The 15119-nt window shown below is 39.9% G+C and overlaps 1 protein-coding gene across 2 annotated transcripts in view; it reads right to left on the minus strand.

Moving 5' to 3' along the window:
* The window catches only part of Tasor2 (transcription activation suppressor family member 2), a 62166-nt gene extending 55682 nt beyond the window's left edge, over nucleotides 1-6484 (minus strand). For both annotated transcript variants that reach the window (XM_050150470.1, XM_050150471.1), the window contains exon 1: nucleotides 6207-6484. The gene's annotated coding sequence lies outside the window, so the exon portion shown is untranslated. The remainder of the gene's footprint in view (nucleotides 1-6206) is intronic.
* Between the last annotated feature and the right edge of the window lie 8635 nt (nucleotides 6485-15119).

The raw sequence follows: 15119 nt of genomic DNA on the forward strand, positions 1-15119 counted from the left end.
CATCTGACTGCAAATTGCTTACATTTGGATTCAATATTCAACTTTAAAATAAATGTAAACTACATTTTTTTTAACATGTATATGTGTGGAGGTCAGAGGGCAACTGAAGGAGTTCGTTCTCTCTGTCCACCAAGTGGATTTGAGGTCAAACTCAGACTATCAGGTTTGACAGCAAGTGCTTTTATCTACTGAGCTACTTTGCCCCCTCCTCCATGATTTTTGATACAGGGTCCCTCTCATCCTGTAGCCCAAAGCGGCCTTGAACTTGTAGCAATCTTTCTGTCTCAGTCTCCTAAGTGCAACATTCAATTTCTGAAGACTGTTTTTAATATTCTTAAAATTTGATATACAAAGTTTCTGATCACCAGGCTGATACTTACTTGAAAGTATTATTTTTTGTTTTGGCATGATGTACAAAAGTAAATAAATTGTTTGAGATCATATAATTTTGTTATTATTAAAATTATTTTAACATGTATGTGGTATGTGAATTTCTCTCTTGTAATACTGGGGATCCCACATGCTAAATCCTCTGAGGCACACCCTCCCTGTCCTTTATAATGACATCCATATAATCTCAGTGACAATGTTTTGACTCATCAAATTGGATTTATGAATTTGTGCTATGGCATTTAAACTATTAATTCTCAATGAAGTGGTTGCACCAAACTCACTGGTATGCTGTGTACCTTCCAAAAAAGATATTAAGTAGTTTCTCTCTTAGAAGAAAATCTAAAAGAAAAAGCTGAATTAATTTTTCTGTGACAATTACATTTTAAAATCCATCTTTGATTCTCTCCATCATTATATCTTACAAAGAGGCAAAAATAAAGTAATGTTTAAAACTGCTTTCACTGCTAGATATATTCCACCCCAAATGCTCTGAGCACAAAGTAGAGGATTTCCACTGAGGTGAAACAGGTCCTGTACCAAATGAGCTGGGCCTTAAGAGCTGGGGTCAGATATCTCTTCTCCTAACGAGAGAGCAGCTGTACATTAAAGAGCGTATTTGATCAAGCAACAGTGTACTGACTATTAGCAAGGGGTTTAGTTCTCCAATTAAATGTTATTATATCTTATTAAGGAAAAACAGAAAGTATGCCCTAGGCACATTTCTTTTGACAAAGGCAGTAATTAAAACAGAAACCAATTAAAAGAGACAAAAAGAAAAAGACTAGAAGAGAATATTCACTATACAAATAATAAAAGATTTATACTAATACATTAAGACAGAATTTAAAAAAATGAAAATTCACATTTCAAGAGCCATTTAATAGCCAATAAGCATTAAAAAACACTTTCAGTTTACAAACTTATATAATTGCAGTCAGAGAAAAAGAAACCCAAAGATTTTAACAGGTGAATTGGTAGCAAGAATGGAAGCCAAAGACAGAAATGAGGCTATCTGAGGACATGTAAGGAGTATTTAAAACCAACATGCTAAAAGACAATCATCAAAGTACAATGTTTACATTTGGCAAAAACATTTTCCAAGAAAGAAAGTGAACCAAAAAAGTTTATCATCAAAACAAACAAACAAACAAAAAACGCCCCACAAACTTTTAATAAAAGCCTCTACTTTAATCACAAGGAAGATAGCTCCAGATGGATAAAGACAGTCATGAGTGGAGAGCACAGGAGACATCTGAGAAATATTAAGTACTGGCTTTCTAAATCCCAACAACTCTCAACAGGCTGCCAGCTATGTTATAACAATTTTAAAAGGAGTTCTATTACATGACAAAAATAGCATATAAATCATGAGGAGGGTGATTGAAGTTAGCAATTCTAAGATAAAGATGCTTATAAACTTAATTTTGAATAATCAAGAACATAGAATTCTAGGAAAATATGTAATTTCCAAACAAATAGATCTTAAAATCAATATAAAAATGAAAAGACTAGAAACATAGGACAAGGCAAACAAACAAACAAAAAAAAAGAATTACACTAAATTCAAATAAATTGTAATGCTCTGCCCCTAAAGATATTTAAAATTGCTTTTAAAAATTTCCAGGCAACAGAGGTGATGGTTACGTGGTTAAGAGCACATATTGCTCTTGAAGAGGCCCCAAATTAAGTTCTTAGCATCCTGTAGCTCCAGATCCAGGATCCAACACCCTCTTCTGGCCTTAACAGATACCTGCCCTCAAGTAACTGTACCCTCACAAAGACACATGTAAAATTTAAAATAAAAATGAAGTCTTAAAAAAAAAAAATCCCAGCCAAGCATGATGGAACATACCTGTAATCCCAGAACTTGGGAGACTTGGCAGGGAAATCATAGGTACAAGGGCAACCTCAACTACATAATGTCAAAAAAAAACAAAGAAAGAAAAAAGAAAATTCTAACAGATACTCTTTTATTTATTAGTGGTACTAGGAATTGAATCCAGGGTGGCACACATACTAGACATATGTCAACATTTAGAGCCCTTCCATTAGTATTTACTTGAAATATAAAAGTAAAGGGATGGGGATATTGTTCAGTTGTAGCTTAGTTTGTATTAAATTTTAGATTCAATTCTTAGCACGACAAAATAAATGAATAAACAAAACATACAAGTGTCTATCCCATCTAGTTACATCAAAATAGTTTAGTGAGAAATTTAAAATAAGCATAGTTTTTTTCATTGTTAAGAGTAATATAAATGAGAAGCTTAGAGGTAAGATGAATCAAAGCAAGTTGGGCAGTAAGAAAAGATAGTCAAAATTAAAATTTAAAAAAGGAGATGTAAAATAGTAAGACATTTCAAAAGTAAGAGGATACCTGTAATAACCAATGAAAAATATTAAAACAAATACTAGAAAAATCTTATTTACCACATGTGGCACCCTAATTTTAAAAAAACCTTAAAGCTGGGCGGTGGTGGTGCACACCTTTAATGGCAAAAGTAGGTGGATCTCTGTGAGTTCAAGGTCAGCCTGGTCTAAAGAACAAAAAAAGTAGCTTTTAACCACTAATTAAACCACTAACCTAACATCTGCCACAAACAAAACTGTAGGCTCAAGTGATTAGGAGCAGTCCAATGACAGAATGACAGAGATATGGTGAGGAACAGAACATATTCTTACAATAAATTGTATCTCGAAGGAAATGAATGATAAGCAAAGGCTCTCTATCTAAGAGGGGATGACTATGCTAGTTAATGTGATCTCACAGGCACACACACAGTAACACCTGCCATCATTTGGAAGACCAGTATTTTCCCAAATGACTAATGAAAGAATGAAAGCCAAAGTGCAAACTAGATAAACTGATTTTAGTAAGTTCATTCATAAGGTTTCAAATTTACACTGTCGGCCAATTTAAGAAACTTTTATCAAAATTGATGAATACCAAAGAAAACACATCTGAAAATGCTATTAAAATGTCTCTCTTTTTCCAAATACTTAGCGAGCCAATGCCAGACTATTGTGCCATATACTTCAACAAAACAATCTATTACAACAGACTAAGCGCAGAAGCAATACCTGAACAATAAAAGTGACAGGGTATTTGCAAAAACATATTACAATGCCACTCTTATCACTAATATTTTCTGGAAGAGAAATAGCTATTTTTCACTTAAAATGCTACTTAAGTCAAGATGTAATTGATTTGGTTTTTAAAGATACCAATAAATATGCTTGAGAGCAATCAGCTTAACATCTATCACAGATACACCTGGAGTGTGCAATAGTTTTTGAATTGTAAAGGAGTTGGCTGGGAATGTAGAAACGTGCTTGTCTGGAACACACAAAGTCCAACCTCAATCCCTAGCACTGCACAAATCCAGTATGGCAGTGTGTCTATAATCCCAGCATTTAAGAGAAGGCAGCAAGAAAATCAAGTGTTTGAATCCAGCTGTTGCTACAGATCAAGTTCAAGGGTAGCCTGGGCTACAGTTTAAAGAAAAGTGTGAAAGAGCATGGATACTGCTGTAACATAATCTTGGAACAGAACATATAAATATAAAGTATAATTCTCTTTAAGTTCAAAATAGGTGAATATTTATTGGTTAATGAAATAAAGACCATGCATGATGACAGTTCAAGGGATACTTTCCTTCTAGAATAGATGCACACAAGCCATTCTATTGTACCCGCAGTGCTCTACTAAGCAAGGTGCAGAGATACCCTGCTTGCTTTTTCTTTGTAAATACATTTTCAATACAATAAAATCTGTTCTTTTAGAAAGGAAAAAAAATCAAAACAATGTCTTTTCTTAAATCTATAAATCAATCAATCTATCTATCTATCTATTTATTGAGACAGGGTTTCTCTGTAGCTTTGGAGCCTGTCCTGGAACTAGCTCTTGTAGACCAGGCTGGCCCCGAACTCATAGAGATCCGCCTGCCTCTGCCTCCCAAGTGCTGGGATTAAAGGTGTGCGCCACCACTGCCCAGCAAATCTATAAATTTATAAATGCAATGAATAAGCTACTCACTGCAAATACAAGTATTCCAGTGAGAGTTTCTATAGAAATTGGAAAAAAGAAAAAAAAAAAAAAAGAATCCACATTTTTTTCTGGTTCCCTAAAAGAAAGTACCAATTTATATTATAAAGCTACCACAAGTAAAACAGTATGGCAGCTGCTAAATAGGTCAAGGAGTGTTCAGATCCAAGGTCATAAACAAGGGCTAACAGACTGCCCCAAATGTTTGACTTTCTTACTCACTAGGGAAAACTAAAAATTAAAACAAGATCTTTTTCAACTATCAGATGGGTTTAGATGTTTAGAAAACATTGTTACCTTTCAGTGCTGCCTAGGAGTAATGAAAACCATACCTAAGAGGAAATGAAAATGTAAAAATACAATCACCCCAGGGCATTTAACAGACTGCCTAGCGTTCTCTCTAAGAATTTGAGTCTACAGAAATGTCAGCAGCACCCAAACCTGTTTATAATATCTGTAGTGCAAAACAAAACAAAACTCAGCTCTACAGTATTGCTGTGAGAAAAATCTTAAAATCCACCGATGAGACCCAAAGAATAAACATGTCTAAGATACTTGTATTAAATAGATATACTATGGGAAACAAGTACCAGCCAAGTTTTCTGGCAATTTTCAAATTTCAATTTATTTAAACAAATGTTTTTGGCTAGAAGAAATGCCTGCCAATTTATCTTTCTTACTTAGAAGAATGTGAAAGTTAGAAAATACACTGGCAACACACGTCAAACATCATCTTCCTTAAAATAATAATTACAGAGAAATAACCTGGCTATCTTCTATTATTTTTTTTCTAACATGGGCTCACTGGGTATTAGTATACTAGTGACAATAGAACTCTCCTTTACTACAAGCCAATTTTCCAATAGAAAAGCACCCTCTTACACTACTTATACGTGCTCTGCACCAAACCTCTTAGGTAGGATTTCCAACAATCTCAGATGTATACTATCACATATACGCTCCCGTCTTCTTTCTGCTGTCTTGGGAGGGGGGGGGGAACACTGTGAGTCCTCGGGTCAAGTGTTAAGAAAGAATTTCATTAACTTCCCATCCTAATTTGACCTTCAGAGAGAAGACAGGTTCAAGCTGTTTAAAGTTAGGCATTTCGAATTGCTAAATCGCGATGAAGGGAAACTCAACAACGTTCAATCTCCGATTCTGAAGCTAAGCCACTTTTCCTACCAAGTGCTGGTTGGTACTGTCTTCTGAGCAACTGCGGGACCCTTACCCACTGCGACATTCCTTCAGCGTCACTCCAGCCGCCTGCTGACTGCCATATGGGTAGGCCCATTTATACGTAATAAATAAGTAAGTAATGCCACGTGTTGCCTCGCCGCCTACAGCCTTCACAAACTGGAGGGTTTTCCTAAGAACCCTCAGGGAATGAGCTAGTCCGCCCCGAATGAAGGGAAAACTTGAGAGCAGAACTGACCGCATCCCTTGGGAATGGAGCTGACCTGTGACAGGCGACGCAAACAAAACGCCCTTACGAGTCGTTCTGCCCCTCTGAGTGCAGAGACCAATTCCGAAGCCGTCCACGGGCTCGCACCATGACTACCTTCTCTACGCTGGAGCAAATGACCGTGGCTGCCCGTCCGGGGCGACCCAGCCATCTGTCCAGCGGCCCCCGAGGGACGCCCACCCCGCCCGCCAACCCTCAATCACCGCGGGTGCCCCCGACGCGCGCGCGGCAGCCGCGCTCCGCCTTCCCGACGGGTGTCTGTGGAAATCCTCGCCCGAGACGCCCCGACACTCAAAGGAACGTTACCTGTCCCCGACGCGGCCGCCTTCCCCGAGGAGTCGAGCGCACCGCTCAGCGTCCTTCCCATGCTTTTCCTGCTCGTCCCTGTCTCCTCCTGGCCCCTCGCCCTGAGGCGACTCCCGACCTCTCCTCAGACGCGGGCCGCGTGCGCCACAGTCGCTCAGTCACACAGGCGGTTAGCAGCCTCGCCTCAACCCCGGCGCTGGGAACGGGTCCCGTCTCTGGCCCCCGGGTACCCGTAACCGGAAGTGAAACCTCGTGGCCCGAGGAAATAGGGAGGGGGCTAGACAGACAGAAAGTGAAAACTGAAACGCCCAGGTCTCGTAACAGACGGGAGCCAATCACGAGGAGGACGCCAAGGCGCAGGCGCGACCGCCCGCGGCGTCCACGTTGCGCTTGCTTTTCCTCTCTGCGCAGGCGCGGGGCGGACACAACTTGCTTCGGATTGGAAGGCCAACCCAGTTCCGCTACTTCTCACCGGATGTAGGCAGCCGGATATGGAATCAAGTGAAGTTCCTCAGTCAGGGCCTCTAGTGTCTCGTGCGTCGCTTATGCGCAACTTCCTGTGCTTCGTGTACCAGGTGCTATTGAGACAGGGCTAGATGATACACAGACTTACGTCATGTATTCTTGCTGAGGTCACTTCAGGTTTAATTAGAATCTGATCTCCTTAATGGAGGATCCTGTAGAAAATTACCCAATTCTGTTCTAAGACCGTAGGCCAAGATGCCCCAGCTGACTAATATTTAAATGCTTGCTTGTCCAAACCAACCCCCTTCAGCTGCTGGGTGAGATACTGGGATGTAGTTTTACCTTTTTTTTTTTAATTTGCTATACTTAGAGCTTTTCAATTTTTTTTCTGAGCCACCTCCTTGGCCCGGTTGTTACATTTTTTTGGTATATTTTTTATTGATATTTATTGAGCTCTGCATTTTTCTCGGCTTCCCTCCCTGCACCTTCCCTCCCCCCTTCAAATCTCCTCCAAGGTCTCTTGCTCCCAATTTACTCAGGAGATCTTGTTTTTTTATACTTTCTACTTCCCATGTAGATTATATCTATAGTAAGTCTCTCTTGGTGTCTGCATTGTTGTCTAAGTGCTCTGGGATTAGGGTTTGTAGGCTGGCTTTCTTTGCTTTATGTTTAAAAACCACCTATGAGTGCATACATGTGATAATTGTTTTTCTGGGACTGGGTTACCTCACTCAAATCATTGTTTTCTAGTTCCATCCATTTTCCTGCAAAATTCAAGCTGTCATTTTTTTTCTGCTGTGTAGTACTTCATTGTGTAAATAGACCACATTTTTCTTAACCATTCTTCAATCGAGGGGCATTTAGGTGGTTTCCAGGTTCTGGCTATGACAAACAAAGCTGCTATGAACATAGTTGAGCACATGTCCTTGTGGCCTGATTGAGCATTCTTTGGATATATACCCAAAAGTGATATTACTTGGTCTTGAGGTAGGTTGTTTCCTAATTTTCTGAGAAATCGCCACACTGACATCCAAAGGGGTTGTACCAGCTTACATTCCCACCAGCAAGGCAGAGTGTTCCCTTTTCCCCACAACCTCTCCAGCATAATTTGTCATCAGTGTGTTTGATTTGGGCCATTCTTACAGGTGTAACATGGAATCTCAGAGTTGTTTTGATTTGCATTTCTCTGATGACTAAGGATGTTGAACCTTTCCTTAAGTGTCTTTCAGCCATTTTAGATTCCTCTGTTGAGAGTTCTCTGTTTAGATCTGTACTCCTTTTTTTTTATTGGATTATGTGATCTTTTGGTGTCCAATTTCTTGAGTTCTTTGTATATTTTGGAGATCAGACCTCTGTCTGATGTGGGATTAGTGAAGATCTTTTCCCATTCTGTAGGCTGCTTGCTGTTTTATCTTGTTGACTATATCCTTTGCTTTACAGAAGCTTTTTAGTTTCAGGAGGTCCCATTTATTAGTTGTTACTCTCAGTGTCTGTGCTGCCGGGGTTATATTTAGGAAGTGGTTCCCTGTGCTAATGCATTCAAGTGTACTTCCCACTTTCTCTTCTGTGAGGTTCAGTGTGACTGGCTTTATGTTGAGGTCTTTGATTCATTTGGACTTGAGTTTTGTGGATGGTGATAGATATGAGTCTATTTTCATTCTTCTACATGTTGCTATCCAGTTATGCCAGCACCACTTGTTAATATGCTTTTTTTTTCCATTTGATATTTTTTTTTCAAAGATCAGGTGTTCGAAGATGTGTGGATTGATATCCAGGTCTTCTATTCGGTTCCATTGGTCCTCCTGTCTGTTCTTATGCCAACACCAGGCTGTCTATCTGTCTTTCTTTCTTTCTTTCTTTCTTTCTTTCTTTCTTTCTTTCTTTCTTTCTTTTTTTGATTTTCGAGACAGGGTTTCTCTGTAGCTTTGGTTCCTGTCCTGGAACTAGCTCTTGTAGACCAGGCTGGCCTCGAACTCACAGAGATCCGCCTGCCTCTGCCTCCTGAGTGCTGGGTTTAAAGGCGTGCGCCACCATCGCCCGGCACCAGGCTGTTTTCAGTACTGTAGCTCTGTAGTAGAGTTTGAAGTCAGGGATTGTGATGCCTCCAGAAGTTCTTTTATTGCACAGGTTTGTTTTGGCTATCCTGGGTTTTTTGCTTTTCCTAATGAAGTTGAGTACCGTTCTTTTGAGGTCTTTGAAGAATTTTGCTGGGCGTTGTGTTGAATCTGTAGATTCCTTTTGGTAAGATTGCCATTTTTACTATGTTAATTCTGCCTACCCAAGAGCGTGGGAGGTCTTTCCACTTTCTGGTGTCTTCTTCAATTTCTTTCTCACATCCTGATCTAACCCATTTCTACCAATCTGTGTAACACCACAAGGTTGTGGCTTACCAGGAAAGATTCTAACCAGCATCAGTCTCAGGCAGGAGCTTCATGGCATCTGCCACACTGCCCTTCTTCCTAGCATTCTGTTCTGTCTCTTCCACCTACCTAAGTTCTGCCTTATCAAAAGGCCAAGGCAGTTTCTTTATTCAACCAATGAAAGCAACACATAGACAGAAGGACTTCCTACACCAGGGTTTGATCCCCAGAAATGCACAAATTGGGTATGGTAGTGTGGGCATATAATCTCAGAAGGTGGGAGTAAGAAGATCAGGAATTCAAAATCATCCTCAGCTGCATATCAAATTTTAATCCAGGCTGAACCACAAGAGAACCTATCAAAAACTACACAGACTACACCTTAATGGTTTGTCTTAAACCAGCCACGTCAAGAAATAGCCCATTGCCAGGTTTCTAGTGTGTCAGAGGTATGATGGGGTCTGATGAGAACTAATCTAATGGTCACACAGAATACTGTGTTTGAAAGTGTGGAGCAGAGGAAGAAAGTAGAGGAGACTTAGTTTGAGGATCATAGTTTCCTTTTCTTTTCCATCCCCCACGGTACCTTGTACAACATTTAACTTAAACACAATCTCAGTAGTTAAATACTGACAAAGGATGTTCCATCAAAGGAGAAAGAAGAAAGAACTAGTGTTGGGAGAAGACAAAGAACAATGCGTTCAAAGAGCCACAGCATACTGAGTTTATTCATTCTACTGCTTTGGGGGAAAAGCCCTGTAAAATTGGTCCAATAATGATTTGTTATTTGAAATCTTCTTGTTCCAAATTTGCTCTTAAGTTAGCTGCTAATTTTACTTTCTCATTTGAATAATAGCATCAATCTCAGATGTGAACTTGTACAAAGTACAAGGACTATATATGCATAAACACACACACACATATCTTAATCCTTGTCTTAGTCACTGTTTTATTGCTGTGAAGAGACATCATGACCAAGGCAACTCTTATAAGAGAAATCATTTAGTTGTGGCTTCCTTAGAGTTTCAGAGGTTTAATTCATTATCATTATGGCAGGGAGCATGGTGGCATGCAGGCAGGTTCTAGAGCAGTAGTTGAGAGCTACATCACATCATAATCATTAGGCAGAGTGAGTGTGGGTTTGTTGAAACCTCAAAACTTACCCCTAAAGACATACTTTATCCAATAATGTCACACCTCCTCTTCCTTTTAATCCTTTCAAATAATGCCACTCCCTAGTGACTAAGCATTCAAATATATGACCTTATGGGGGCCATTCTTACTCAAACCACATATACCCATTATTTTATACGATAGGTAAACAATTCATAAAAGGGGAAATTAGAAAGAGAATGACTTCTTAGTTTAAGAAGACCTCCTGGGGGTGGAAAGCAAGTCCCTATTACTGAAGACACCATGCACTTCAGACACAGGACCCAAAAACCCTTGAACTGGAACTGACCTGAAAGCTAGCTGAAGACTAGCTTTCATGCTACCAGAAGGCACCATGTAAACTTCCAAATGAGAGAGTCAACCAACAGTCCTACATAGCTCTGACACCAATGAACCACAACAATGAACCACATGGCACCATAATCTTTAGAGTACAATAGTGGCACACATACCTTGATAGTAGCTAATGTACTGGTCTTTCCCAATCCTTTAAGAGACAAGCTCCTCCCCACACCCTCCTCTGTCCCTCTGCTTCCAACCTGCGCACACTCTCTCTCTCTTTTCTGTGTCTCTATCTCTCTCTGTCTCTCTCTCCTTGTCTCCCTTCTCCCTCCCTCTCCCCTTTTCCCTTCCCTTCTATAACCCACTAAATAAATACCCACTTTCTCTGCATGGTGTGCCTATCCTCTCTGTCTCTTACCCACTCCTTGCTCCTCCTGGGACCTGCTGACCCCCTGAGGTCTCTCACCTGCCTGGGACCTGCTGCCCCTTGTGGCCTGCTGCTCACTGCTTGCTTCCTGCTGCCACCCCTTGGGGAATGGCAGTTTTAATTTTACCATTACAGCTAACATCTCTCTAATCGAATTTAAGACCTACTCAATAAGAGAGCAATCATGCCTTGGTACTGGAACCTAGGCCAATTACTCAGGGCTGGTGATGTCATGGACCTTGGAGTACTATAACCACCACTTTACCAGTCCACTCTCTAATTATATGCTAAACATTTATTCTTAAACTCACAGATAATTGTAGTCCTCATACCACATCAGGGAAACTTCTCTTTGCCACTGATGGAGACAATTACACAACACCAAGGGCTTGGAAAGAGGAAAGGGAAGGATTATCTAATCATATTAATCTCCAAATGTAAAAGAAACAGTTTTTAAAAAGAAGGCTTCCTGGGAGGTCTGGAGGACTCAGGTTCTATTTCAAGCATCTTCATGGTAAATCACAACCTCCTGTAATCCCAATTCCAAGAGATCTGACATTCTCTTCTGGTTTCCAAGGGCACTAGGCATGCAAGTGATGCACTGCCATATGTGCAGACAAAACATACACATGAAAGCTAAAAAAAAAAAAGGCCTCCTATTATTACACATGGCATAATCTCAAGAAGTGCCTACAATAAAGCATAACCACAAAAAATAGCTCAGTGAAAAAAGATGGCTGGTGTGTGATTATCACATTATTGGTAAAGGAGACAGGTAGACAAACTACAGTGTAAGACTCGGTCCTTCCAGCTTGGGAATGGGTTGCTCGTTTTTTCTCGTAACGAAAAACAGTGGAGTATTGACTTAGTCAAGGGGTTATCAGTAATCACTCTTATGCAGATCTATAATGAAAAGGAGCGAGATGGACAAAGAAAAGTGAAAAGTGTGCAGTTGGAGGAGAAAAAGAGTACTTGGCAGTGTTTAGTTGGAGTCAAGTCCTGTGATCAAAGAGAAAAAGTTTAAAGAAAAGCCTGATTTTAGAGGGACTAAAAGGAGTGTTGACCTCAGGGCAAGACTCCACCCAGCTAATCTTCCAACCTGTGAAAGTAATTAAAGGACAGTTTAAGTGGTGAAGGACATCATTCAAAACAGAAAGCTCATGCTAATGAAGGAGGGGTCCAAGTTCCAGCGCTGGCAAGCAGTAGAACTTGGCAGCTTCCCAGAGAGACTGAAAAGGGGGAGTAGTTAAGTGGTTCTGCCTTTATAGTCAAGGACACAAGAAATTGATTGTGGAGTTTCCCTTTGTAGCTGAGGAAAGCTGCTCAGGCCAGGCTAGGTCAGGGAAGTCCCTGCAAGGAGGCTTAGAGAGGCTATCATATAAAACTGTTCAAGGTGAATTCTGGATTATATTGGAGACCCCAAGATGGTGGAGATGCCAGAGTCATGAGACACCTGTCAAGGAAAATTGCAGACAGGGTATGGAACTGGCACAAGAGAGAGAAATATATTGCAGTCAACAAAGCTGAAAGGGGTTGGAGATCTGGAATGGCCTTTGACATCAGACATGGAAATATAGCATTTGGAGTTTACCCTGATGAGTTTTAGATTTGCTTTGGTCTAGTATTTCCTCACTATATTTCCTTACCTTCATTTTTGAATAGTAGTGTATATTCTGTGTCAGGGTATGTTGGAAGTTTGTGATCTGCTTTTTGGTTTAGATTTTACAGGGGGTTACAGTTAACCAATTGCCATGAGTTTCAGAAGAGACTTTGAACTTTTAAACAGTTGAGATTGTGGTAGACGTGGGAACTTTTGAAGTCAGACTGAATGTATTTTTGCATTTTGATAAGGCTTGCAGCCTGTTGAGGCCAGGAAGTAGAATGTGGTGGTTTGAATAATAATGCCCCCAGAGGTTTATATATTTGAGTGTTTAGTTACTAGGGAGTGGAACTCTTTGGTAGAATTAGAAAGATAAGGGGTTTGGCCTTTTTGGAGGAAGTATGTCACTTGGGATGGGTTTTGGCTTTCAACAAATCCTCTTTCTCTCTGCCTAATGATTTTGATGTAGATCTCAGCTACTGCTCCAGCATCTACCTCAATGCCACCATGCTTCCTGCCATAAATGATAATGGACTAAACCTCTGAAACTATAAGCAAGCCTCCAACTAAATAGTTTCTCTTGTAAGAATTGCCTTGGACCTGGGTGGTGGTGGTGCATGCCTTTAATCCTAGCACTTGAAAGGCAGAGGCAGGTGGATCTCTCTGAGTTCTAGGCCAGTCTGGTCTACAAAGTGAGTTCCAGGACAATCTACAAAGAAACCCTGTCTCAAAAAACCAAACCAAACCAAACCAAATCAAAAAAATAAATAAAAAAAATAAAAAAAAAACAACAAAAAATTGCCTTGGTCATGGTGTTTCTTCACAAAAGAAGAACAGTGATGAAAACACAGGAATAAAAAAATATTCTAACGAACTACTATGAACAACTCAAGGCAACAAATTAGGTAAATTGTATAGACACATTTTGAGAAAGGAACAGATTGATAAAACTGAGCCAAGAAGGAATAGAAATCTAGGCTAGCAAGATGATTCAGTGAGCTAAGACACTTGCCTCTAAATCTAACAACCCGAGTTCACACCCCAGAACCCATATTATGGAAGGTGAGAATTGACTCTTGCAAGCTGCCCTCTGATGGCACACACATGCTGATGACAAATAGATAAATGTAATTTAAAATAATTTAAAAAGCAATAGAAAATGTGAACAAACCTATCTGAAGTGGTTTAAGTTAGTAATTTAAAAGTTTACACATGGTATTGGCATAAGAGCAGACAGGAGGACCAATGGAACTGAATAGAAGACCCAGATATCAACACATCTTCGAACACCTGATCTTTGATAAAGAAGCAAAAAAACATCAAATGGAAAAGAGAAGGCATATTTAACAAGTGGTGCTGGCATAACTGGATATCAACATGTAGAAGAATGAAAATAGACTCATATCTATCACCATCCACAAAACTCAAGTCCAAATGGATCAAAGACCTCAACATAAAGCCAGTCACACTGAACCTCACAGAAGAGAAAGTGGGAAGTACACTTGAATGCATTGGCACAGGGAACCACTTCCTAAATATAACCCTGGCAGCACAGACACTGAGAGTAACAACTAATAAATGGAACCTCCTGAAACTAAAAAGCTTCTGTAAAGCAAAGGATATAGTCAACAAGATAAAACAGCAGCCTACAGAATGGGAAAAGATCTTCACTAATCCCACATCAGACAGAGGTCTGATCTCCAAAATATACAAAGAACTCAAGAAATTGGACACCAAAAGATCACATAATCCAATAAAAAAAAAGGAGTACAGATCTAAACAGAGAACTCTCAACAGAGGAATCTAAAATGGCTGAAAGACACTTAAGGAAAGGTTCAACATCCTTAGTCATCAGAGAAATGCAAATCAAAACAACTCTGAGATTCCATGTTACACCTGTAAGAATGGCCCAAATCAAACACACTGATGACAAATTATGCTGGAGAGGTTGTGGGGAAAAGGGAACACTCTGCCTTGCTGGTGGGAATGCAAGCTGGTACAACCCCTTTGGATGTCAGTGTGGCAGTTTCTCAGAAAACTAGGAAACAACCTTCCCCAAGACCCAGTAATAACACTTTTGGGTATATATCCAAAGAATGCTCAATCAGGCCACAAGGACATGTGCTCAACTATGTTCATAGCAGCTTTGTTTGTCATAGCCAGGGCCTGGAAACAACCTAAATGTCCCGCGACCAAAGAATAGATAAGGAAAATGTGGTCCTACACAATGGAGTACTACACAGCAAAAAGAAAAAAAAGAAAAAAAGACAGCTTGAATTTTGCAGGCAAATGGATGAAGCTAAAAAACATCAGTTTGAGTGAGGTAACCCAGTCCCAGAAAGACAATTATCACATGTATGCACTCATCTACAAACCACAATCTCTGAGAACTTAGACAACAATGAGGACACTAAGAGAGACTTACATAGATCTAATCTACATGGGAAGTAGAAAGTAAAAAAAAAAAAAGAGAAGATCTCCTGAGTAAATTATGAGCATGGGGACCTTGGGGGAAGATTGAAGGGGAGATCAGAGAGGCAGAGAGGGGAGCAGAGAAAAATGTAGAGTTCAGTAAATATTAATAAAAAACAAATCCATTATCAATC

This window comes from Alexandromys fortis, unplaced genomic scaffold (assembly GCF_014885135.2).
Source record: "Alexandromys fortis isolate MF-2015 unplaced genomic scaffold, M_Fortis_MF-2015_v1.1 scaffold_69, whole genome shotgun sequence".
NCBI lineage: Eukaryota > Metazoa > Chordata > Mammalia > Rodentia > Cricetidae > Alexandromys > Alexandromys fortis.